Source organism: Bicyclus anynana, chromosome 8 (assembly GCF_947172395.1).
Source record: "Bicyclus anynana chromosome 8, ilBicAnyn1.1, whole genome shotgun sequence".
Taxonomy (NCBI): Eukaryota; Metazoa; Arthropoda; class Insecta; order Lepidoptera; family Nymphalidae; genus Bicyclus; species Bicyclus anynana.
In genome coordinates, this window is record NC_069090.1 from 2110991 (window position 1) to 2135819 (window position 24829).

The following is a 24829-nucleotide window of genomic DNA, read 5'->3' on the forward strand; positions in this document are numbered from 1 at the left end:
ATTTTTAACAAAAAATTGAACCAACTGTAAAATCACATAAATAAACTAAAAAGCATAAAATAACATCGTAAGTGCTACCTTCTGATCACTTTGAAGGCGGTGTCAAGCCAGTGATTTATTAATTTATTTGAAAATAAATATACTTACACAATATACACAAAATTACTTAACCCCAACGTAAGCGTATATCCTGTGTTATGGGTGCTAAGGTAGCGGATGTTATCAGTCGCCGCGTGGTTCCCGTTCCCGTACGAATACGGAGATAAAATATAGCCTATAGCACTCGGGAATAGTGTAGCTTATCTTTTTTTTTTAAAAGAATATTTGCCATATTTTTTATTATATGACCAATATTCCCATTCCCCTTCAACTAGTCGGGAAAGACTGTGCTAGGAGTGGGTACGACAATAGACCAACGGGGTGAGGATCGAACCACCACCCCTCGGTGATGAATCCAACCGCTCTTACTGTAGAGCTATTGAGGCTTAAACAATTAAAAAATATTTCGAATCGGTTCCAGAGTCTAATCAAAACATACAAACAAACAATCAAAGCTTTCCTCTTTATAATATAAGCATAGTTAATATGTGTATAGTGCACATACAAAATAACATATAACACTGGAAAACACCCATCACATAAATTTCACTAATATTTTCCAGAAAGCAGGGTCACTACCTACTGTGCCAATGTTTATTTTATGAATGGTGAATGTTAGTAAGCCTATGCTTCTATAGTATAATCGTAGGCTGATAAAGCTTACTGTTTACTGATTACAGCAAAAAAATGTGATTTATACAACGACATTATATTGTTCCTACGATATACTTAGACGATTTAGAATCAGCAGGCAAATTCACTAATTTTGACGTTTGTTATTGGACATATTATAAGAAAACCAACGACGTAGGTACAATATAATGTCGTTGTAGGTACAATATAATGTTGTTGTAGGTACAATAAAATGTTGTTGTAGGTACAATATAATGTCGTTGTAGGTACAATATAATGTCGTTGTAGGTACAATATAATGTTGTTGTAGGTACAATATAATGTTGTTGTAGGTACAATAAAATGTTGTTGTAGGTACAATATAATGTCGTTGTAGGTACAATATAATGTTGTTGTAGGTACAATAAAATGTTGTTGTAGGTACAATATAATGTCGTTGTGCGTACAATATAATGTCGTTCAACGAAATTATATTGTACCTATAGGTACAATATAATTTCGTTGAAGAAAAACAACTTATACTAACAATAATTGTTATAGATGAAAAATTAAAATTGAGACTCAATGTAACAAAATCTCATCCGGTGCCTACTGGTTCTTGGTTATCATAATGACATTTCTCAGTTGATTTGATCTTTATTTTAATAGGTTGTTAATAAAGACCAAATTAATGAATAGGCCAATAGTTGTCATGGTTATTTTTGTTAACAATGGGCTTTTTGGAATACGAAAAATGCGATTGATACTGATTTGGTGTTTTTATTAGGTCAAAGTTAGTTAATTGACCCGTTGGACTTTTGAAACCTGCCACCTTACAAAGCCACCACGGTAAACCACCATAATTGGCTCCCTTACTTACCTTATATAGTACATGGGACAATTTACAGCCTTTATAAAATGAGGTATGTTTGGCTCATAGTTAGCGACCAAGTCTCGGATCCGTGGGTCATCATGAATCGTAGGTCGCTTATTATGGGACTTATTAGAAGGCTCAAAGTCACCCACCGGGCGATGGAGCGAGCTATGCTTGGAGTTTCGAATCAGAAATGAGGAGATCCGCAGACGGACCAAAGTCACTGACATAGCTCAGCGAGTCGCAAAGCTGAAGTGTCAATGGGCAGGTTACATAGTTCGAAGAGCCGATGGACGTTGGGGTCCCAAAATGCTGGAATGGCGACCCCGCACCGGAAAGCGAAGAAAATTCCCAATAATGAATTTTATTTTAATTGGCCTTATCTGGGATTCGCACCTTGGATCTTATTGTCCGCAGCTGAACCAGCTAACCACTGGACCAAGGAGATAATATAGGATTCTTGTGTAATTCATACTACGTCTTAGACTGGATAAAATACCTGTGTGGGTGAGGTTGTACGTAACCTAATACCTCAGCTCAGAGTCATTGATAAGTAGATAGGTATTATGAAATCAATAGTCTCGTTTATTTCTAGAAAGACGGAAACATATTACGTGTAATGTGTTCACTTGAGCTGCATTTTTTATCTACTTAATAGGTCTGTTGACGCAATATCTAGACAGGCTATTTAAAAAAATCTAACTTAACAAAACATAACGGTGTCTTGGAATAGAGGGAGAGCCCGTTGACGCCAGACCTTCGTTATTTTATAAAAGCTGTAAGTTTGTCAGCTCATGCTCCTACCATAAGTAAGTATAGAGTTTGGACCGTGGTGGCTTTGGTAGGTAGCAGGTTTTAAGGATCCAGACCCTTAACCGTCTAAGTATAAAGTGTAAATTTTTCATGGGGTTCACAGGATCTTAGTCTAGAACGGAAGGGCCCTGAAGCTAAGTGACTAGGGATTGGGGTCATGATATCATCATCATCATCATCATCTCGTTTACCTTATCCCACTTAAGGTTCAGTGGGGTCGGCAAAATAAGTCAATCACTTCCATACGCTTCTATAGTTCGTTAACTTATCATCTACTTAAAGAACATGTCTTTTGCAATACCTACTATCTCTTTTTTGGTCTTCCTCTCATCTTGTGGGGCTTGGTTTCCAAGAATAACTTAATTCCTTCTTTTGTATTTAACTATTTACATGTTTTTTTTAGTGAATGTAAATGTAAATTAACATTATCTATTTGTGCGTGTCTCTTTAAGTAGTATGTTGTTAGTGTGCGAAATAAATAAATAAACAAATTTCTTATTTTACCACTCAACATTCTGATATATACAACACTCTTACAACCGTCTTGTTTATTTCATCCATAAGTAAGCCGATATATTTATAAGTACTACTAAGGGAGGTTGAGGGTCTGGATCCTTGAAACCTGCTACCTTCCAAAGCCACTACAATCCAAACATCAAAATTAGCTACCGTATATACTTGTGATACGAGTATTACTGTAATATTTTCAGGCTTCATAAAATGGGGTAAGTCTAGATATCGCAGGCAGATTCTTTGTACAAAATATACCTTAATCAATTAAAGCCGTCATTAGTTTTATAGGTCATCTAGGTGCTAATGAATCTATTAATTACTATCACCATTATCATCGATTTATTTGAATGACCCACTAAACGTTTAGGCCTTATCAGTGAGAGGATAAAGAGCCTAAACCCACCATACTGTTTTAATGCGGGGTGTCAAAGCCTGATCCTAACGATCGCTATCAGATGTTCATATATCTATTAATGCTCGGGACTGACGAGTACCCACTCAACTCAGAGTTGTTGAACTATACTTAAAATAAAACTGTAATAGGTCAAATTCTGTACATTGTAGTTATTTTGTTTTCAGTTCATTATATGTATAAACGATACTGAAGCCAAAAATATTTTTTTAATTTTTTTGTCTGTCTTGGCGTATTTTTGTTGACCGGGCATCACGCTGAAACTACTAAATGGATTCAAAAAACTTGGCACGATTTGACACTATAACACGAAGACGATTATAGGATACTTTTTGTTTCGAAAATAAGATCAAAAGGGGGTGAAACAGGGGTTGAATATTAATCGATCATATTTTGTAGTATGATTAGTGAACTATTTATTATATATATAACATGTGGAAATATTAATAGAAGGGGGTGAAATGAGGGTTGTAAGCTTACATCGAGTTTGCGAAGGAAGTCGCGAGCGTCCGCTAGTTAAAAATAAAGCTTTGTTCTATCTTATAGATCTGAGTTTATCACATTTTAGAATAGTTATATAGGATAACTTTGGTAGCTTTCCATTGACCCAATAATAAAGGTAATGATAAAATAATATGCATATTATTACAATATAAATAGAACATACGAGATGAGGTACTAAGTATGAAAAAAAAATATCTATTATACATATGTCGTAACAAACTCGTTCTAAGTAAATATACCTACCCATAATATCTTTTTTTTTTTTTTTCTTTTTTTTATTAATTTTAATGTAATAACTTTACAAAAGAACTTAATAATTTATTTAAAGAATAAGAACTTAATAATTTTACAGAATAATAAAAATTTTAATAAAAAAAATATAACCGACTTCAAAACCTAAAAACGTACCCACTAAACTAAAAAGCGAAAAATAACATCTTAAAATGTTCTACCTGCTGATTAGTATGAAGGCGGTGCTAAGCCGGTGATGTATTAATTCAAGCCATGATTTAGATTTTGCAGACAGTGTTGTTTCATGTGGTCCTGTCAGAAATGGCTTACATTAAGACAACACCGGCTAAGCACCGACTTCATACTAAACAGCAGGTAGAACATATTAAGATGTTATTTTTCGCTTTTTAGTTTAGTGGGTACGTTTTTAGGTTTTGAAGTCGGTTATATTTTTTTTATTAAAATTTTTATTATTTTTCCATTTTTAGTGTAAAATTTCATCTCAAACGAATACATCAGACCCCTAGTCACAACCCATCTTGGTACAAAATTCTCAGCAATACAAATTAATTAAGCCCAAGCACAAGGTAGCTACCGTAAACCGTTAAGGGGTTCCCTTAATTGACCTTGGTCCTCATCATCAGACCCCTAATAACAGACACAACTCATTTATGTAGAAAGTTCTCAGCAATACGAATTAATCAAAGCCAAACACAAGGTAGTTACTGTAAACTGTTAAGGAGTTCCCTTAATTGTCCTTGGTCTTCATCACCAAACCCCTAAATGACAGTCACAACCTATCTATGTGGAAAGTTCTCATTAATACAAATTAATCAAGCCCAAACACAAGGTTACTGCTGTAAATCGCCGAGGAGTTCCCTCGTCAGTTTTATGGCTCCATCATCAGATCGATTTTAAACCTTCATGAAATTGTAGTGCTTAAAAGTACTTAATGGAAAAGTTTACGAACACACTAGACACCCGTATAATTTTCGAAAGTTCCCCTCAATTTCTCCAGGATTCCATGATCAGATCTTGACATGATGGCAATGGGACCAAATGGGGACTATACCGTTTCAAACAAAAAAAGAATTTTTGAAATCGGTCCAGGCGTCTTCGAGTAATCGGTGTACATACATAAAAAAAAAAAAAAAATACCGACCGAATTGAGAACCTCCTCCTTTTTGAAGTCGGTTAAAAACGGCAATCTTATCACTAAGTAAACTTTTTTTACTTTTTTATTATTTTCACTTACACTTCACTGCTGGACGTAGGCCTCTTGCATGAACCTTCAAGCACAACGGTCAACCTCCAGCGGTTCCCTATAACCCGCTTGATATCCTCGGTCCACTATTTCTATTTATTTGTATGTTTTTCAAGCTAATAGGAAAATTAAAAATATTTATAAATACCTAGTCCATTTTGGTAATTGTAATTAAAATTATTTATTTCATTTTCAAGGAAAATTAATAAATAAATTAAAATATAACAATATAAAGTGTCGCAATAACTACACATAGTAAAGCCGTTAAGGATAATCGGTTATCAGTAGGTGTGAAATACGAGTTGGCATTTGTTTGGTAGATTGACTAAATTAATTGTTATGTTTTATACAATGTTCGTTAAACGATAAACTAAAATAAACCCTTTAATCTTGTTTATTTCGTTTTATTGTCCAATAACTACATGATGCTACTGTTTAATATTTCTACTAAATTAACTTATTATTTTTTATTAAATTAAGCTTGGCAATTTTAAAGTATATTTTGTATGGTTATTCAATATTTTACTTGATAAAACCTATTCAGTTTAGGTGTGGAGCCCCTTTTTTTATTTGCACCAGGGCCCTTAATTACTAGCTACGCCACTGCATACAAGTATTATAGGTGTTATGGAAAGTCTATTATCAAATTAATAGATAGGAAAAAGTTATTTATTATATAATTAGTACCTACCTCATCTAGTGAATATATCTAAGCCGTGATAGCCCAGTGGATATGACCTCTGCCTCCAATTCCGGAGGGTGTGGGTTCCAATCCGGTCCGGAGCATGCACCTCCAACTTTTCAGTTGTGTGCATTTTTTAAGAAATTAAATATCACATGTCTCAAACGGTGAAGGAAAAACATCGTAAGGAAACCTGCACTCTAAAGAATGTTCCTAATTATCTGCGTGTGTGAAGTCTGCCAATCCGCATTGGGCCAGCGTGGTGGACTATTGGCCTAACCCCTCTTATTCTGAGAGGAGACTCGAGCTCAACAGTGAGGCGAACATGGGTTGATGATGATGATGATGATGATGTAATGAATACTTAATTCACTCCGTTTGAGAATTTGACGTTTGAGAATTTGAGTTAATTCACTAGCTTTTTCATTTTCTTCTTCTTCTTCCTGGAATAACTACAGTAAAAGTCTACTGACCCTTGTTTAATTTTACCTGTACTTACTCGAGCATAGAACCTCCTCCTTTTTGAAAGTAGGTAAAAAAGGAATATCGAAATTTTTCCTCGACGATGCTAACCGTTTTTGCGGTTAATTAATATAGTAATAATAACAAAAATAATTAGCTACCAAGTACCTACGTTAGCTAATTATGCAGACTTCCTATTACGAAGTTTTAAAAAAAAAAAAAGAATATTAGCTATACCTGAACTGGGTCCTAACTGAAAATCAGTGCTGCATACTTTTTTTTGGATGGGAAGTATGTAGCAAAATGCTGAGTTAGGGCCTTTTTCTAGGTTATGCCACATATTGCAGGGCGTTCTTCTTTTTTTGTTTTAGCTATAAGCTATATATTGAAAATTTATTATTGTAATGTGTGGCACTGCCTAAAAATAAAGATATTTCTTTCTTTCTTTCTTTCTAAATTTTTTTTTTAATTTGATTAATTCCCATTGCCCTCCAACTAGTCGGGAAAGACTGTATTAGGAGTGGGTATGTCAATAGTGGAGCGGACGGGGATCGAACCAGCACCCCTCGGTGATGAATCCGACCACTGTGCTTTTGGGTCTGGCTATCGCCGGCACTCGGTATGTTAGTGAAAAACAAAAGAATCATTTCATTGTCAAGACTTTTGGTTTTGGCTTCAAAAAAAATAGGTCAGGATAGATAAAGCTATGGAAAAAATAAAAAAAGCGATAATTCCACGTAACGGAATGAGTCGATAGGTGATAACGGAATGTTTACAACATTTACAAACAAGAGTCGGTTTAGTAATCAGTTAGAACCGCGCATGCCCGACGCGAGCACGCCATTTTGGCGGCCATTTTGTTTTAAAATAAAAGTAAACAAAACGTTGGCAATGTTTTAAATAAGTATTTTGTTTAAAAACGTTTTGTTGGAAATACTATTTTTGGTGTTTGTTTTTAGTTCGGATTATTGTGTTTATTTTCGTTGTTTTTGGTAAATTAAGTTGAAAAATACACCTTAACTTTACACTTATTTGAATTATTTATTAGCTGTACCTACTTATATACATAAATTTATCATTAAAATGTTCACTTCAAAAATAAACTTCTACTATAAAAAAAATTATATTGTTCGGAAAAACAATACACGTAAACTAAGCAACTAGTAAATAAATTATTTACTAGTTAACGTAAAATTAGGTTAATGTAACCTGGAAATTCCAGTAGTACCTATTAAAGGCATTTATGTAGTTAACTTTAAAAATACTACCTGAATCTCACTTCCGATCACTCATTAAAAAAAATATTATTCTAATTTACATATTGCTTTGAAATTTATGCGCTAAGTATTTTCTAGTACCTACTTGAAAATATATTTACCACATTAATTAATCCCTTTTCCTCCTATTATTCGAAAAGTATGCTAACGACATAATTTGTTTTGTTTCTAAATGGTCATTCAATAGTGAGAATCGAATATTGACTTAATGACTGCAGAATATTGCGTTCTTGTTAAATTTTTAAGCGATTATTTTATTATTTATTTTAAAATATATTAACCAAATCTAATTGTGCTAAGCTTATAAATCAAAATTATTTTCATTAATTTAAGAACAAGTAAATTATAATTATTATTAGGTGTGAAATGACTAGTGATTTACCCTCATTTTTAATTTGTTTGTTGGTAAACAGTACTCATCAAGAAAGGCTAGAGCTTCCCTTTCTCTTGCGAATGGCAACACCGCAGCAGGTTTTAGTTATCACTTCTGTCAAGCGTCCCGAGACGTAAACGTTTCTTTTTATTTTTTCTTGTATATAAAAAGTTTCCAGATTGTTCCCATGCGTTAGCTTTTGGCGTTGTCTGTTCTGTGGTTCATATTTTGACAAAAATAGATTTATTAGTTTGCTTTGGTTTACGAAGTCCTAGGTTCATGGGTCATATAATACCTATTGATCTTTTCTTTCTTTCAAAATATTTTCAGTAAAATTTCCAAGCCCGGAGTTGAGAAGTCGATAGCCGATAAGTCGTGGTGGGTCTAAGCTCCATATCTCCTCACCTATAAGGCCTGGGTCTGTAGCTATTTTGCACTACGATTCTCATTCTACTAACGTTAACGCTTCGAAAATTAACAAATGTATGTGACAGGTCACGTGATCACGTTCTCGATCAAATCTCTCATTTCCATACGTTTAGTTAGTTTTCGAAGCGTTTGCGATTGCAGAAAGAGAATTGACTTACCACATGACTACAGGTCCTGGCCCTGTGGACCGGTACAATATAATGATGATGTCATCATCATCATCATCATCATCACCATCATCATCATTATCAGCCGATGGACGTACACTGCTGGACATAGTCCTCCTGCATGGACCTCCAAGCATAACGATTTCGAGCCGTCAGCATCCAGCGGTTTCCTGCAATCCGCTTGATGTCCTCGGTTTACCTAGTTGAGGGTCGACAAACATTGCGCTTTCCGGTGCGGGGTCGCCATTCCAGCACCTTGGGACCCCAACATCCGTCGTCTATTCAAACTATGTGGCCTGCCCGTTGCCACTTCAGCTTCGCGACTCGCTGAGCTATGTGACTTTGGTTCGTCTGATGATCTCCTCATTTCTGATTCGATCACTCATAGAAACTCCAAGCATAGCTCGCTCTATCGCCCGCTGAGCGACTTTGAATGTTCTAATAAGGCCCATGGGCCTAATGATGATGTACCCCAATGTAAATGTATTTCTATGTATTTGCCATTTGCGTATATAATAACTTCCCAAATACTTTTTAGTATAATAGTTATAGTCACATAAATGCTACCATTAAATTCAGGAAATTGAAAATGATTCTAAGCGGACCTACGTCATGGGTTAAATATTTTGTTATTTTACTAAATCATTCTTTATCCTCCCAAACAGTTTAAGTACAAATGAATATTGAAATATTATCAAATATCATTGCTTGACGTCTATTAGCTAGCCAAGGCCGAAGCCGCTACCATCACACCAAATTTAAGCCAATATAGAAAAATATATATATATATATAATAATAATACGTATAATAATGATTCCGGAGATCAAACCTTTCAGTATGTTAGTCAATAGAGTTAAAAGAGAGGTCAATAAATCAATACGTATATCTACACTAATGTTACAAAAAGGAAAGATTTGTATTTTTGTATTATAACGAATAAACTCAAAAACTACTAGACCAATTGGAATTTTTTTTTTCAGTAATGGTTAGTCACATTATCAGGAAGTAACATAGATTATGTTTTATCGCCGAATTTCCACGGGAATGGAAACTACGCATGTGAAACTACGGGGTTTTGAAGTACATAACTTACAGAACTATAGGTACCCCCATCGCCATATACGCGCACAGTGCATACATTATATAAATATATAATATATTATATTTTTAGTAGAAGCTTCAAAAGTATTTAAAAAAATAAATCAGTGTTGAACAACGGTTAAGATTCACAATATTTGTCAGGACAACTGAATCAACAAATCGAACTGTAACCAAAATAAATCCCTAGAACAAGACAAGGTGAATGGAGTCACGCACTTGTGAACGTTGTGTGTAGAGTTAAAGGATACTTAAACAGTTAACCAACACTCCCCTTTTTCGCTCAAGTCACTCTCCCCGCCTATCCCAAGTAACCCGTAAAGAATTACACAACAAGAAATGTGGACGGCTTGAAAGCCACGTGCATATACTGAAGCCAAACGTACCACGAGCCCCTTGCAAGTCGTTCCCGCCAACCGATCGCCACCCCTCTCTAACTCCCTACGCTTTACGGAAACAAGTCGCGCCACCTAGCGTCGATCACGAGATCGAGCGGCTTCATACCCGTCTCAGACTACTATTTCCTACAATATACAATCCATGTTTTTCACGCTTTTCACATAAATATCAATTTCAAGTTCAGGGAATCGTACCCACGACCTTGGGTGCACCAGGTAGTATAACACCCACTGCACCAATCGACAGTCGATAAATAATCTATATAAGGTATATTATTTTAAAAGTTAACTTTAACTGTTTGAATAATTACGTTAACAACATAATTTTGCTTCGGAGGCAATCACTGCACGGTAATTGAAAAGTGCAATTTGTGTCAAAGTAGTTTTTGTCCACTTGGGTTGTTGTTGTTGTTGTTGTTGTTGTTGTAAGGAGGTATAAATATATCGCATACACTGAGTAATATCTATATATAATATTCTCATGTCACAATGTTCGTTCTCACACTCCTCCGAAACGGCTTGACCCATTCTTATGAAAATTTTTATGCATATTCAGTAAGTCTGTGAATCCGGATACTATTTATTTTTCAAACCCCTAAGTCATAAGAGGTTGTCCACCCTAACATATTTTTCTATATTTCCATACAAACGATTCGTAATAATACTTAAAAGGCAATTTGAACTTTAATACTTTCAAGTATTAGAGGAAAACTTCCGGGAAGGGAAAATAATTAATCTTTTAAAAACTCATACAAATCATTAAAATTTCTTTTTGTTTTACTGTAAAGGTACAAGCTTCAATCCAATGGCCTTCAAGCATCTCTATCATCAATTATTGAACATTACTTACACATTTATTTTCAAAAACTTCACAACCGCTATTTTCGCTCTGAAAGGGTTTGATTATGTAAAAATCGTTACACATTTGTTCCTGTCGCATGAATAACAAAAGAATTTACATGAAACATAGAACAAGTAGTTGAAATTACAAAAATTACATGGAAAATGTAATTAAAAATATAAGAAGGTATCTTTTAAATGTTTAATGGTGTAGTCAACAAAAAATGAAGTGTAGGTATTGTGTAGAAAATATCAATATAATATAAAAAAAACCTTGAAATTTCGGATAACATAAATATTTTGATATCAGTTATCACGTGGTGTAAGTCTTGCTTTTTTTGAGACATCCTGTATTTAGAAAAATGTATGAATGAAATATAAGTATGAATTTATATTTTATGGACTGTTAATTCTTTGTTATAATTTAACTAAGTATAGCAGTGTACACGCAGAGAACTAAGAAAATTCTCAAGTATGCAGGCTTTACACACTGCATTACCTAATTTAATTAAATTTAATTAAATTAAATTTACACACTGCATTACCTAATTTAATTAAATTTAATTAAATTAAATTTAATTAAATTAGGTAATGCAGTGTGTAAAGCCTGCATACTTGAGAATTTTCTTAGTTCTCTGCGTGTGTGAAGTCTGCCAATCCGCATTGGGCCAGTGAGGTGGACTATTTTTTTTTTTTTTTTTCAAACTGGGAAATGCTTTTACGCATCCCCCTCGGAAATAGTGGCATAGGCTGGCACCATTTCCGAGGGAGTATGTGGGACTCACCGGCTGCGAGTCAGCCAGAATACTCACTAAAACCCAGCTAAATTCCATCGCCTCGCCTGATGCCTGAGTTCCGGGAACAAAAAATTAATCTTCCGCAAGAGGTGGACTATTGGCTTAACCCTCTCATTCTGAGAGGAGACTCGAGCTCAGCAGTGAGCTTAATATGGGTTGATTATGATCACAAATAAAAAAATGGTAAAGAATGTTTAGGTTGATCATTTAGATAACAGAGTATTGTCAGAGTTAAGATATGTAGTATTGTTGTTATCTATGAATTTATTTCCCGTTTTACTGCAAACGGCGGTAAACTGTGTTTTCCGCTATAAAACTATTTTTATCTAATTTGTGCCTGACTGTACATAACATGAGTAACCTAACTACATAAGGGACCGACACTATAATAAACTATTACAAACAGCGTATATATAAAATACTTATAATTATTATAAAAATTAATTAAACCTACTGGGATTTGCATTTTACAGAAAATTAAAATTAAAATAAATGTACGCAGGTGAATTACAAACAGCGTATATATAAAATATAATTATTAAATGAAGGAGTAACAAGATTTGCATTTTACAGAAAATTATAAAAATAAATGTACGCAAGAAACTTGGCATAGTGAAGGCAAGGTGTATTTCCACGAAAATTCATTATAGGTATCATCATCATTATCAACCCATATTCGGTTCACTGATGAGCTCGAGTCTCCTCTCGGAATGAGAGGGATTAGGTCAATAGTCCACCACGCTGGTCCAATGTGAATTGGATTCTCACACACGTAGATAATTAAGAAAATTCTCGGTATGCAGGTTTTCTCACGATGTTTTTCCTTCACCGTTTGAGACACGTGATATTTAACTTCTTAAAATGCACATAACTGCTAAGTTGAAGGTGCTTATCCGGACTGGAATCGAACCTACGCACTCCGGAATCGAGGGCAGATATAATATCACGGCTCTTATTAATTATTTAAATTTAATACAAGTTAAATTTAAAAAAAAATCATGGATTTTACTAGATCGAGTTTCTTTACGAAGAAAATTTTTTCGAAATAGTAGATTGTTATACAAGGGGCTAAAAAGACCCATTATATACGAGGTATTTTTAGAAGCCGAGTTTATAATGGGTTTAGCCCCACGTGTTACACTCTGCTTTTCACTAGGATTGCGAGCAAATAAAATAGCTTAGTTCAATATTCAATGATTTATTTTAATTGAAAATTAAATGTACAAAATCTACAATTTTGGATATTAAGGGAGATGCTTTTACCCGGTAACATAATTTCCGACTACTGTGAAGATGAGTAATGAGTATGTGAGGTAATCGTGGGAGATAATAGTTTAAAAAAATCCTTTCGTAAGTGAATCCATTCGTTGTTGTTAACTTTACTTATTAAATTTTTCGTAGGTAAGTATTTAAGTAAATGCGTCTGGACTTTGATGGTAACAGATTGAAAATTTCATCCATCTCCAAATTAGGATCACCATTCTCACTAGATGAAGACAACAATAATAATTATTGTTGAAAAATATGTAAGTTTCGGTCACAAATTTACAATTATTTTCTGAAAAAAATCAAGTGTGTATTATTCACGCCAATTGTTTTTAACCCTAGAAGCCTAATCTCTTTCGGACATACACAAAGCCTAAATATACGCCTCTGAGGCGTACACGTATAAAAGCCCTATTGTCGTAAATATATTTATCTATTATTTTTATTATTAAGCCGAAATTTTAATTTGGAATATAAACTATAAATAAAACAACACTGTTTTTAATTTAAAACTATAATCACAGTTATTTATTAAAATAAAAAACAATATGCATAAATTGAAACACAAAAATTAACTTCTTCAAAATCAACTGAAACATATATTATTTTTTTAGAAAATCGATTTTTTTTACGTTAATTAGTTGCTCTTAGAGCAAACATTACAACTAATCAGATTTCAAAGACTATCTAAACTTTAATAACAGTCTACACACATCTCAATCTTGTGCTCGCCACACACAGTATTGTTACATTTATAACAGACAAATTTTGACATTATCTTTATTTTATAGGAGCAAAAGGCGCAGTATTTACGTTTTTTTGGGTAGGGCTCTTCTTCTCTAATTTCATTATTTATATGTGTAGGTTAATTGAGAATTTGGTTTATATTTTCACGTAAAGATCTTTTCAATGACGTGGAGTTACTCCATGAATTTTCTACTGTTCAATGGTTTTTTATTATTCTTATATTATAGAAAAATTGACAAAAGCCATATTTAGGATACCATAAAATATAGCCATTGGTCATCTATTCGTTTTAAGTCTGCATGACATTGATGAGCACACGTGATCAAACGAGACTGCTCCACCTTTCTTTTCATAGCAAAGACCATCTTTGAAGGTTTTGGCTTATACAATACAAGTGACAGGTGGCCATCAAAAACTTAGAGCTGCCAACTCGGACGTAACCTAAAATTCTCCGAATTTTCCAAAGAAGGATTATCTTCCTTGTTTAAAATTGCTAAAATATTATCATCGTGTAATATATTACACCGTGACATATTTATACCTCAAACAACGCGGAAGAAAGATGCAAAATGTACAAAAACAACCATAATTAAATCACTCAATCTTAGTTAAAAGTTACACAAAGCCTAAACATACGCCTCGCAGGCGTGCTACACTTCGATAAATCAAAAATGGCAGGACTTACTCTAATGCCACGGGTACCATCTGCTAGCTGCTGTTGGCCACTAAGATAACACAAGAGCACGATGCGCTAGCGTCAACCGTTAAAAAGAGACAAACTATATTCGATTCCGTGTACGCCTCACAGGCGTAGATTAGGCTTCTAGGGTTAAATTCTCGCTTTTTAATTTTATTTTTTTCACATGAGAAAAAGGCAAAGGTATTACACAGTTAAGGATGTCCCATGTCCCAAAAATAAATAAAAAAATGAACGCATTCCACAGACAAGAACGCTGCATTTAATTCCAATTTAAAGTTTTTTATTTATTTTCAAAACAATCAGGGCCTTGCTTAAAATGATTCTATTTTCGAATAAAATTGGGTAGTAGGTACTTGGCTCGTACTCGTAACAGACAAGAATTAAAAAAACAAAATTACTTTAGCCCCTAGAGGCTGAAATGCTTGTTTAGCCAGCTGTGGAATGGTAATATGACAGTGTTTTTGAGCAAGAGTAGTGAAATAATTATTTTGTTCTTATTAGAAAATAATTATTTCGGATTGGCTTATCAGCTCTCCATAGAACTATATCGATCACATTAGCTTGCAAACTAAAAAAAAAACATGATAAGCCCATTCGCTTATATTTAGAAGCTAGACAGATTAATATGTAGATATTACTCGTATACACACACCAAGATCCATTAACAAATATTATTATTATATACCACTTACTACCTCTTTAAGAAATTAAATATCACGTGTCTCAAACGGTGAAGGAAAACATCGTGAGGAAACCTGCATACCAGAGAATTTCTTGATTCTTTGCGTGTGTGAAGTCTGCCAATCCGCATTGGGCCAGCGTGGTGGACTATTGGCCTAACCCCTCTCATTCTGAGAGGAGACTCGAGCTCAGCAGTGAGCCCTATATGGGTTCATAACGACGAACTACATCAGTAAATATAATTCATTTTGTAAGACTTGTATATTTAAAAATTTTGAATAATTTGAGGCAAATAAAAATAGAGAACTTTTAGCAAATAATAAAAGAAACATGGTAGTGTTGTTGATTAATCTGTGCATACAAAATGTTTTTCTCTGTAACGATTTTCAACTCGATTCTAAAATGATTTACAACTCGATAGTTTGAGTCTCGAGATATTTGACAATGACGCATCAAACGCATCAAGGAAGATTTTTGCCTGGTGGGAGGCTTCGGCCGTGGCTAGTTACCACCCTACCGACAAAGACGTACCGCCAAGCGATTTAGCGTGCCGGTACGATGTCGTGTAGAAACCGAAAGGAGTGTGGATTTTCATCCTCCAACAAGTTAGCACGCTTCCATCTTAGATTGCATCATCACTTACCATCAGGTGAGATTGTAGTCAAGGGCTAACTTGTCTATACTAATATTATAAAGAGGTAAAGTTTGTAAGTTTGTCACATTTTTTAAATGGGGTAATCTTCGGAACTACTGGTCCGATTTCAAAAATTATTTCACCAGTAGAATGCTACATTATCGGGGAATATATATCATACTAATATATTTTATATTAGTGTGATATATATTCGCCGAGTTAACACAGTTTTTGTCATACAGGTCGGACCGAAAATCCTCTTAAGCAGACTTATTCGCATGCGCTGCCTTAACCATTGTGTAAAATTGAAATTAATGTATGGAGGTTTTATGTATCTTTAAAAGTTCTACAAAAAAGTCCGCGACACCTTATATTTATCTTCTATATATTAGCAGATATAGTACCTTTTGTGTTTTAAAAATTATAAATTTTATATACTTAGGTTTGCGTCATTATTTATGCTACTTAACTTAAATCCTTATCAAAATAAATTATTTAATAATCACAAGGATATTATGGAGATAAGATTTGCCCTTTATAGTATGTTAATTAGTTAAAAAGTTTCGGAGAAAATACAAAATTTCTAAAAGACGCAGAAATTCCGCTACATGACGCCCCGCGCTTTCAATTACGTAGTTCCCGTTCCCGTGTGAATATGGGGATCAAACATAGCCTATGACACTCGCAAATAACGTAGCTTTCTATTAGTAAAACAATTTTCCAAATCGGTCCAGTAGATCCAAAGATTATAATTTTAGCATAGAAGTCTCTATTTTCCTTTGTCATCGCACCACGCTCATAGGGCTGGACCGATTTTGCTAAGGTTAGGGGTAAGGTAGGGAAGGTATAGGGTAGGGTAGGGTAGGGTACAGGTAGGATAGGGGTTGTGCAAAGGTAGGGTAGGGGTAGGGTGGGGTAGGGCAGGGTAGGGGAGTGTATGCCTAGGTTAGGGGTAGGGTAGGGGTAGGGCCTACCCCTATCCTAGGGGTAGGGGAAGGGAAGATTTTTTTTTTTTTATTCTTTACAAGTTAGCCCTTGACTACAATCTCACCTAATGGTAAGTGATGATGCAGTCTAAGATAGAAGCGGGCTAACTTGTTAGGAGGAGGATGAAAATCCACACCCCTTTCGGTTTCTACACGGCATCGTACCGGAACGCTAAATCGCTTGGCGCTACGTCTTTGCCGGTAGGGTGGTAACTAGCCACGGCCGAAGCCTCCCACCAGCCAAATTACGGGTAGGGTAGGGTACGGGTAGGGTAGGGGTAGGATACAGTTAGGGTACGGGTAGGGTAGGAGTAGGGTAGAGGTAAGAGATCGATACTGAAGCCTATTTTCTTTTTTTTGTCTGTCTGTTTGCCTTTTTTTTTGACCGGGCATCACGCTGAAACTACAGAATGAATTCAAATGATACTTAAGACGATTTGAGACCATAATACGTAGAAGGATAATAGGATACTTTTTGTCGCGAAAACAAAATCAGAAATGGGTGAAGTAGGGGTAGAAAGTTTGTACGGAAAGTCCTTAATTTTTCTAGATAATACATTTGTAAATGTAAAATGATAAGTGGACTATTTATTAGGTAAAAGTTATAAAACTTGCAAAATAGAATGTGAAATAGGGGTTGAAAGTTGACATCGATTTTTACGCGGACGAAGTCGCGGGCGTCCGCTAGTAAAGAATAAAAAAAAAAAGATATTTAAATCACTATGTTAGGCATTTGTAAAGTTGGATCGGTGTGAAAATAATGAAATCAATTTATTTTCCTTGTTGGCGAATATTATTTCGGCTAAAATTATAATGTAGTAATCTAGTAGAATTAACAAGAGTAGGTTAACAAGGTAGGTATATTACAAGGAAAACTATAACGGCTAATTAGCAACCGCTATAAATAAAGAGTAGAGTTCGACCAACTTAAAAAACGTAGTTGGTAATCGAAAATTACATACTAATTCCGTTGTTAATTAAAGATAAAGATGTTCGTAAGATAACTCAGAGTTTGTTAAAACTAGAAAAATAAAATTTAGTATGGGTATGTAATTATGTATATTATTAACTTCGTCTATACAATGGAAAAAAAAAGTTTGAAAAAAATTTTTTTTGGGCTCCTTCCTTGCATGCAATGTGACGATGTTTCATCGTTTACCCCATGGTGCGGCTATCGGTATTTTTGAGCATTACATTGGGGATTAAAGTGCTAACTTAATCTACGGAACCCACTCTGCGCGTGGCCCGATGGCCTGTTCTTCATTTATATATCATTCTGAAAAGTGTTCCCAATTACGGAAATCTCCTTTGACTGCAAGAGCGAGCTGCTCGTGTATGACCGATTAGCGATGGCCCAAGTTTCCACGCTTTTCCCAACATCTAAAGGCAACATTACACACAGGTAACATGGTAAACTAATACCAAGGCTATAGTTACATAATAGTTATTTACACAAACAATAAAAAAATAAATTGACATTAACTTCGCGCGGAAGTCGCTAATTGGGTGTTCAGGATACCGAGCCATGCCACAACGAGCATGGCTTTATCGTTTTAGATACACCGTGCTGTATATTAAGCACGTACGTATTTTTAAAACAATATGACTTTTCCCCTCGCTTTTAACCGCAAACTGCGGAAGGAAGGTTGGTTATCTACCTAAATAGTTATTTGTTACTTTATATTACAAACTAGCTGACGCCGCGCGGTTTTTCCCGCGTGGTTCCCGTTCCTGTAAGAATATGGGGATAATATATAGCTTATAGTCTTCCTCGATAAATGGGCTATCTAACACTGAAAGAATTTTTCAAATCGGACCAGTAGTTTCTGAGATTATACGTTACACATAAAAATACAAATCTTTCCCATACTATACAGTATTATTGTGAAAATGTAGATTTAAACGGGCACTTATACTCGTATAAGAGTCTTATTTTGTGAGCATAGTTTGCTATCATTAGTTCATCATCATCAACAGACGATGGACGTCCACCGCTGGACATAAGCCTCGTACCTATGTCCTTCTATTGATCGGTTTGAAGGCGGTGCTATGCCAAATAGGCTCTTAAAGTTCTTTTTGTGTTTTTGTTCTTGCATTATTATAATAATGTAAAGGCAGCCTTCCGTTCTTGGCGACCGCGACCTGCGACCGCGCGAAAATCAGTAACGCTTAAAGAAACTCGCCATTTAATCATTCATGCGTCCAATGCCGTAATTATAAAACCTTATTGTACATATCGTCGTCATCAACCCATATTCGGCTCACTGCTCTGAGCTCGAGTCTCCTCTCAGAATGAGAGGGGTAAGGCCAATAGTCCACCACGCTGGCCCAATGCGGATTGGTAGACTTCACACACGCTGAGAATTAAGATAATTCTCTGGTATGCAGGTTTCCTCACGATGTTTTCCTTCACCGATTGAGACACGTTATATTTTGTTAAAATGCACACAACTGAAAAGTTGGAGGTGCATGCCCCGGGCCGGATTCGAACCCACACCCTCCGGAATCGGAGGCAGAGGTCATATCCACTGGGCTATCACAGCTCTTAGTGTGCATATAAACCTAAGTAAAATGTTCACTAGTTTGTCTGTACAGCCTTACTAATCATACTAGCGGTCCGGTCAAGATTCGCTTTGACTTATTCCCTACCCCTATCCTATTCTACTCCCACCCTACACCCACCCTACACCTACCCTATCCCTACCCAACCCTACCCGTACCCTTCCCTAATCCAACCTGATCTCTAACTTGGCCTTCAAACTGATCAGAAGGTAGCCCACACGATGTTATTTTTCGCATTTTAGTTTAGTAGAAACATTTTTGTGATTTTGAAGTCGGTTGTATTTTTTTATTATAATATTTGTATAGAATTATAAGGTTTGCCAAGTCAGCTATGATGATGTAGATTCCACATCTCACGATAATTGGTTTCCATCATTGAGTTTTCTGATAGTGAATAAGTCTGGATTCGACCAGTTCGATTTGTTATCTAATCACCTGTCGTTTATCTATCAATCGATAAATTTTCCGCCATTAGATAGTCATTTTGCATTATCTAATTCGTGGATTTGTAGAATAGATAACATATTAACTCCTGAACTGCAAAATCTTTGAAATTTAATCAGATTGCCTTTTTATTAGAGCGATAGCCTGTGATGACTACATTTTTGTCATTTTATAAAAGATAAAACATATTACAATACTAGTAAACGCCCGCGTATTCAGTTTTTCGCAAATCTCGCAAAAACCATGGATTTTTTCGGGATAAATAGTAGCCTATTTGTTAATCTAGGGTAATGTCTATCTTCATTTTAAATATCAGCCAAATCGTTCAGTAATTGCGACGTTAAAGAGTAAGAAACATCCTTACAAACTTTCGCATTTATAATATTAGTAGGAAGTAGGATTAAAAACCTAATTGTTTATTTCGTAGAGGTAGCCTGGGATGAATAACGTTGGGTTTCTTTGAAGTATTTAGAAGATGGTTTAATTTACGGTAAAAAAAATAATTAGTCCCATTTTTTGGAAAAAACTTACTTTGCAGCTTTGCAGAAAAAATTATATTACCAAGTATAAAATCAACGCTTAAATATTTTTTCAGCACATTGTATGACTAAACTGCATTGAAGGTAGGGATTTTTGAGTTTTGTACAAAAATCAATCTATCTTGAATTTTGGCTAACATAATATATTGCATTATTTTAGTAGCCCTTGATATCAGCTATTACCTTGTAAAGTATGTCGTAATATTTACGGGACACCATGTATACATTACCAGACTTTAATACAAGATTTTATTATAGTTTTGCTTAACACTATCCACTATAATATTGTGTACTTTGGTTTACCTTAAAATAATAAAAACAACGTTTAATTGAGCTTCGCCATTTTGGCTTTTACGTATCGATTCTTTCTCTACAAGGTGGAAGAATCTTTACAAATAGTCAACTGACCTTCAAAAGTGCTTGTAAACTGAGCCTACTTGAAATAAATGAATTTTGAATTTTCGATAGATCACGTGATCAATCAGATATGCCATTCCCATATTTTTTTTTAAATTTCGAAGCGTTAGCTTAAAATGGCTAGAAGCCATAACAAATCCAACAAATGTTGTACTGTCCTTTCTTTGATGCATCCATTGTTTATAATATCATCACCATCATCATCATCATTATCAACCCATATTCGGCTCACTGCTGAGCTCGAGTCTCCTCTCAGAATGAGAGGGGTTAGGCCAATAGTCCACCACGCTGGCCTAATGCGGATTGGCAGACTTCACACACGCAGAGAATTAAGAAAATTATCTGGTATGCAGGTTTCCTCACGATGTTTTACTTCACCGTTTGAGATGTTTGTTTTTAATATAGAAATTTGTTAATTTTATCGCGCATATACTTTATTGCTTAATACTTTAATACCGTATTTATAATGTATTTAATAATATTTCATAATTTACTTGTCATACACGATGTTTTGTTTCCTTGAGTTGTTTGAGGTATAGAATTAGTGATGTAGATCTTTGTAGGTCACTTTCTATTTTATTATATTCAAAATAGTCCGAACTATTATTCCCTGCACGCGCAAAGCATTATCTTCTATTTTTCGACGGCCTCCGTGGCGCAGTGTGCGCGCGGTGATTATAAGATGGAGGTCCTGGGTTCGATCCCCGGCTATCAGGTTTTCTTAATTGGTCCAGGTATGACTGGTAGGAGGATTCGGCCGTGGCTAATTACCATTGACCAAAGACCTACCGCCAAGCGATTTAGCGTTTCGGTACGATGTCGTGTAGAAACCGAAAGTGTGGATCCTTTGACAAGTTAGCCTACTTCCTTAGATTGCATCATCACTTATCAAATCAAGTGAGATTGTAGTCAAGGGCTAACATGTAAAGAATAAAAAAAAATTTAAAAAAAATGATAAAAAAAGATACAGTATATCAGTTTATACCAATTTAAGGAGGATTTCTTAAAATAAAAGAAACTGCTTTAGTTCAAAGACCTCACGACCGGTACGTTCCGCTTACAACCGGTTTCAACTGGATTGAAGCATGAAACTCAATTTTTCTTAATTTGAATCTTAACTTAAAACGACGAAGAGCTATTTCGTCTCAAGCGATACTTTTTATTTTGATTAGGTACATTAAATGCAGCCATTTTTGTTTTTGTAAAAAGTTTGTTAGAAAGTCTGCATGAATGCTGTTTGCATTAGAGCTCATCTATGGAAGGACTTGAAGGTCAGATGGGTATTGTTTAAGTTTAGGTTTCTAAAATGTTTATGGATAAATGTTTCTATAACTTAAATGAGTATTTAAATTACAAATTTTAATGATATTTTGACGTATGATAAATATTTTGACATAATTTTAATTGACATGTGTGTTTGACATGTATAATTTGAACGCATTTTAACATTTAATTGGTAATAATTACTTGACTTTGCACTAAAGTTAACATGGTTTAATAATTTTGACAGTATATATTATGACTTTTATTTTATTTTATCTGTCACACTAGTTTTGAGTTAGATTTGTCATAATCATTGAATCATAAAATGTTAAATTGTATAAGCTATTACATATGTTTTCTTTTATATCTGTTTGCTTTTAAATTAGGATTATACATAGCCTATTTAAATTTTTCATACACCAAATTATTAATGTAGAAAGTATCAGGGTCTTATTATATTTAAGCAATCTTTGTAAACCTGCTTTCTGATGAATAAATAAATTATTATTAATATTATAAGTATGCTTTGCCTAAAATATTAAATACTATCACATTCCCCTTAACCTTTCCGTACGGAAATATAGAGTACGGGGATTAAATATAGATTTAAAAGTCACATATAACGTAGCTGTTTGAGAAAGCGTTTTCGAAATTGGTTCAGTAGATCCAAAGATTACCCCCTACCAGTCCCCTTACAATATCACAAACTCATTTACTTTTTTTTAGTTTTGGTTTATTTGGGTTTGGTTTGTTTTACATAAATGGCACAATTACTTAACCTAACTTATTTAAAAATAGATACTACACTACACATCCTTATGTTATTGTGCCTACTTGATGTAAACAAATCTACTTATCGACGAGACGTTGGGGTCCCAAGGTGCTGGAATGGCGACCCCGCACCGTAAAGCGCAGTGTTGGTCGACCCCCACTAGGTGGACCGAGGACATCAAGCTGATTGCAGGAAACCGCTGGATGCTGGCGGTTCGAGATCGTAAATGCTTGGAGGTCCATGCAAGAGGCCTATGTCCAGTATTGGACGTCCATCGGCTGATAATTATGATGATGTAAACACAACATGCTTACATTAATAATAATAATAATAATTTATTTATTCATCAGAAAGCAGGTTTACAAAGATTGCTTAAATATAATAAGACCCTGATACTTTCTACCATAATAATTTGGTGTATAAAAAATTTAAATAGACTATGTATAATCCTAATTTAAAAGCAAACAGATAAAAAAGAAAACATATGTTAGCTTATACAATTTAACATTTTATGATTCAATGATTATGACAAATCTAACTCAAAACTAAGTTACTCATTGGGTATTTTATATACAATTGGGTCCAAAATATTAACTTACTCAAAAAAATAAAAACAAACATACAAAAAGATAGAGAAAAACAATGGTGAATTTTGCAACGAATACACTTAAACTTAGTCTTAACTCTTTGTAACATTAGTATAGATAATCGACTACTGAAAGACTAAATAATAATTATAAAAGACTAATAAACAACTAACGCTGAAGGAAAACATCGTGAGGAAACCTGCATACCAGGGAATTTTCTTAATTCTCTGCGTGTGTGAAGTCTGCCGATCCGCATTGGGCTAGCGTGGAATATTGGTCTAACCCCTCTCATTCTGAGAGGAGACTCCAGCTCAGCAATGAGCCGAATATGGGTTGATAATGATTTTTTTTTATCATTTACAAGTTAGCCCTTGACTACAATCTCAGCTGATGGTAAATGATGATGCAGTCTAAGATGGAAGCGGGCTAACTTGTTAGGAGGAGGATGAAAATCCACACCCCTTTCGGTTTCTACACGGCATCGTACCGGAACGCTAAATCGCTTGTCGGTACGTCGGTGGTACGGTGGTAACTAGCCACGGCCGAAGCCTCCCACCAGCCAGACCTGGACAAATTAAGAAAATCTCAATTTGACCAGCCGGGAATCGAACCCAGGACCTCCGTCTTGTAAATCCACCGCGCATGCCACTGCGCCACTGAGGCCGTCAAATGAAACAACTATCGCAATAATCCACTGACTCCAAGGTACAGGATGCTACTAGTACATTGCGTAGTCATCTCCTATTACAGAATGTCAATGTAAACGCAAATGGAACTTAACTTGTGAATTTCTAAGAAACAAATTGTTATTTACCACGCGCAAGATTTCTGTGAAAGTCTATTCATCCAATGAATACCTGACTTATCTTGCTATTCTCAACACCAATGATGTTAAATAGTGTTAGATGTGTTACTAGCACATGAAAAATTAGGCGCTCAAAATAGGAAATTTTCACATCTCAATGTTAGTTGGGGTCAACAACGAACGATATTTTAACGATTTGTGTGTTCAGGAAGTGTAAAAACTATATATACATAAATAAATAATGGAATGGGGATGATGACTAGGTTTGAATATATTGATTTTTATGATACATTCGAGTAAATAAGGTCAATGTTAACTAATTTATACATAAAAAATTTCAAAATCTATTAAATTTTTTTTATCGTAATTAGATGAAAATTTATACAGTTTTAGCTTCCTTACATTAAATGTGACATTTTTCAATAAATGAACTATAAACATAAACGCACAAATAATAAAGATATTAGTAATTTTGTTTGAACGCCCATACAAACCCAACGATCAGCGAGCCAACGACGTCACTAAATCGTACCATTTTGTATGGAGCGTTTTTCAGGGATCCGCGGCAGCGCCGCAAATC

The 24829-nt window shown here is 34.9% G+C and overlaps 1 protein-coding gene across 5 annotated transcripts in view; it reads left to right on the forward strand.

The window, feature by feature from the left end:
* Window positions 1-24829, forward strand: part of LOC112045105 (P protein) — a 54419-nt gene that overhangs the window by 10523 nt on the left and 19067 nt on the right. For 2 of the 5 annotated variants that reach the window (XM_052882914.1, XM_052882916.1), the window contains exon 1: window positions 7282-7458. The exons of 2 other annotated variants lie outside the window; for them this stretch is intronic. The gene's annotated coding sequence lies outside the window, so the exon portion shown is untranslated. Of the gene's footprint in view, window positions 1-7281; window positions 7459-24829 lie in introns of those variants that run through there. One more of the 5 variants, XM_052882915.1, reaches the window with a different exon arrangement.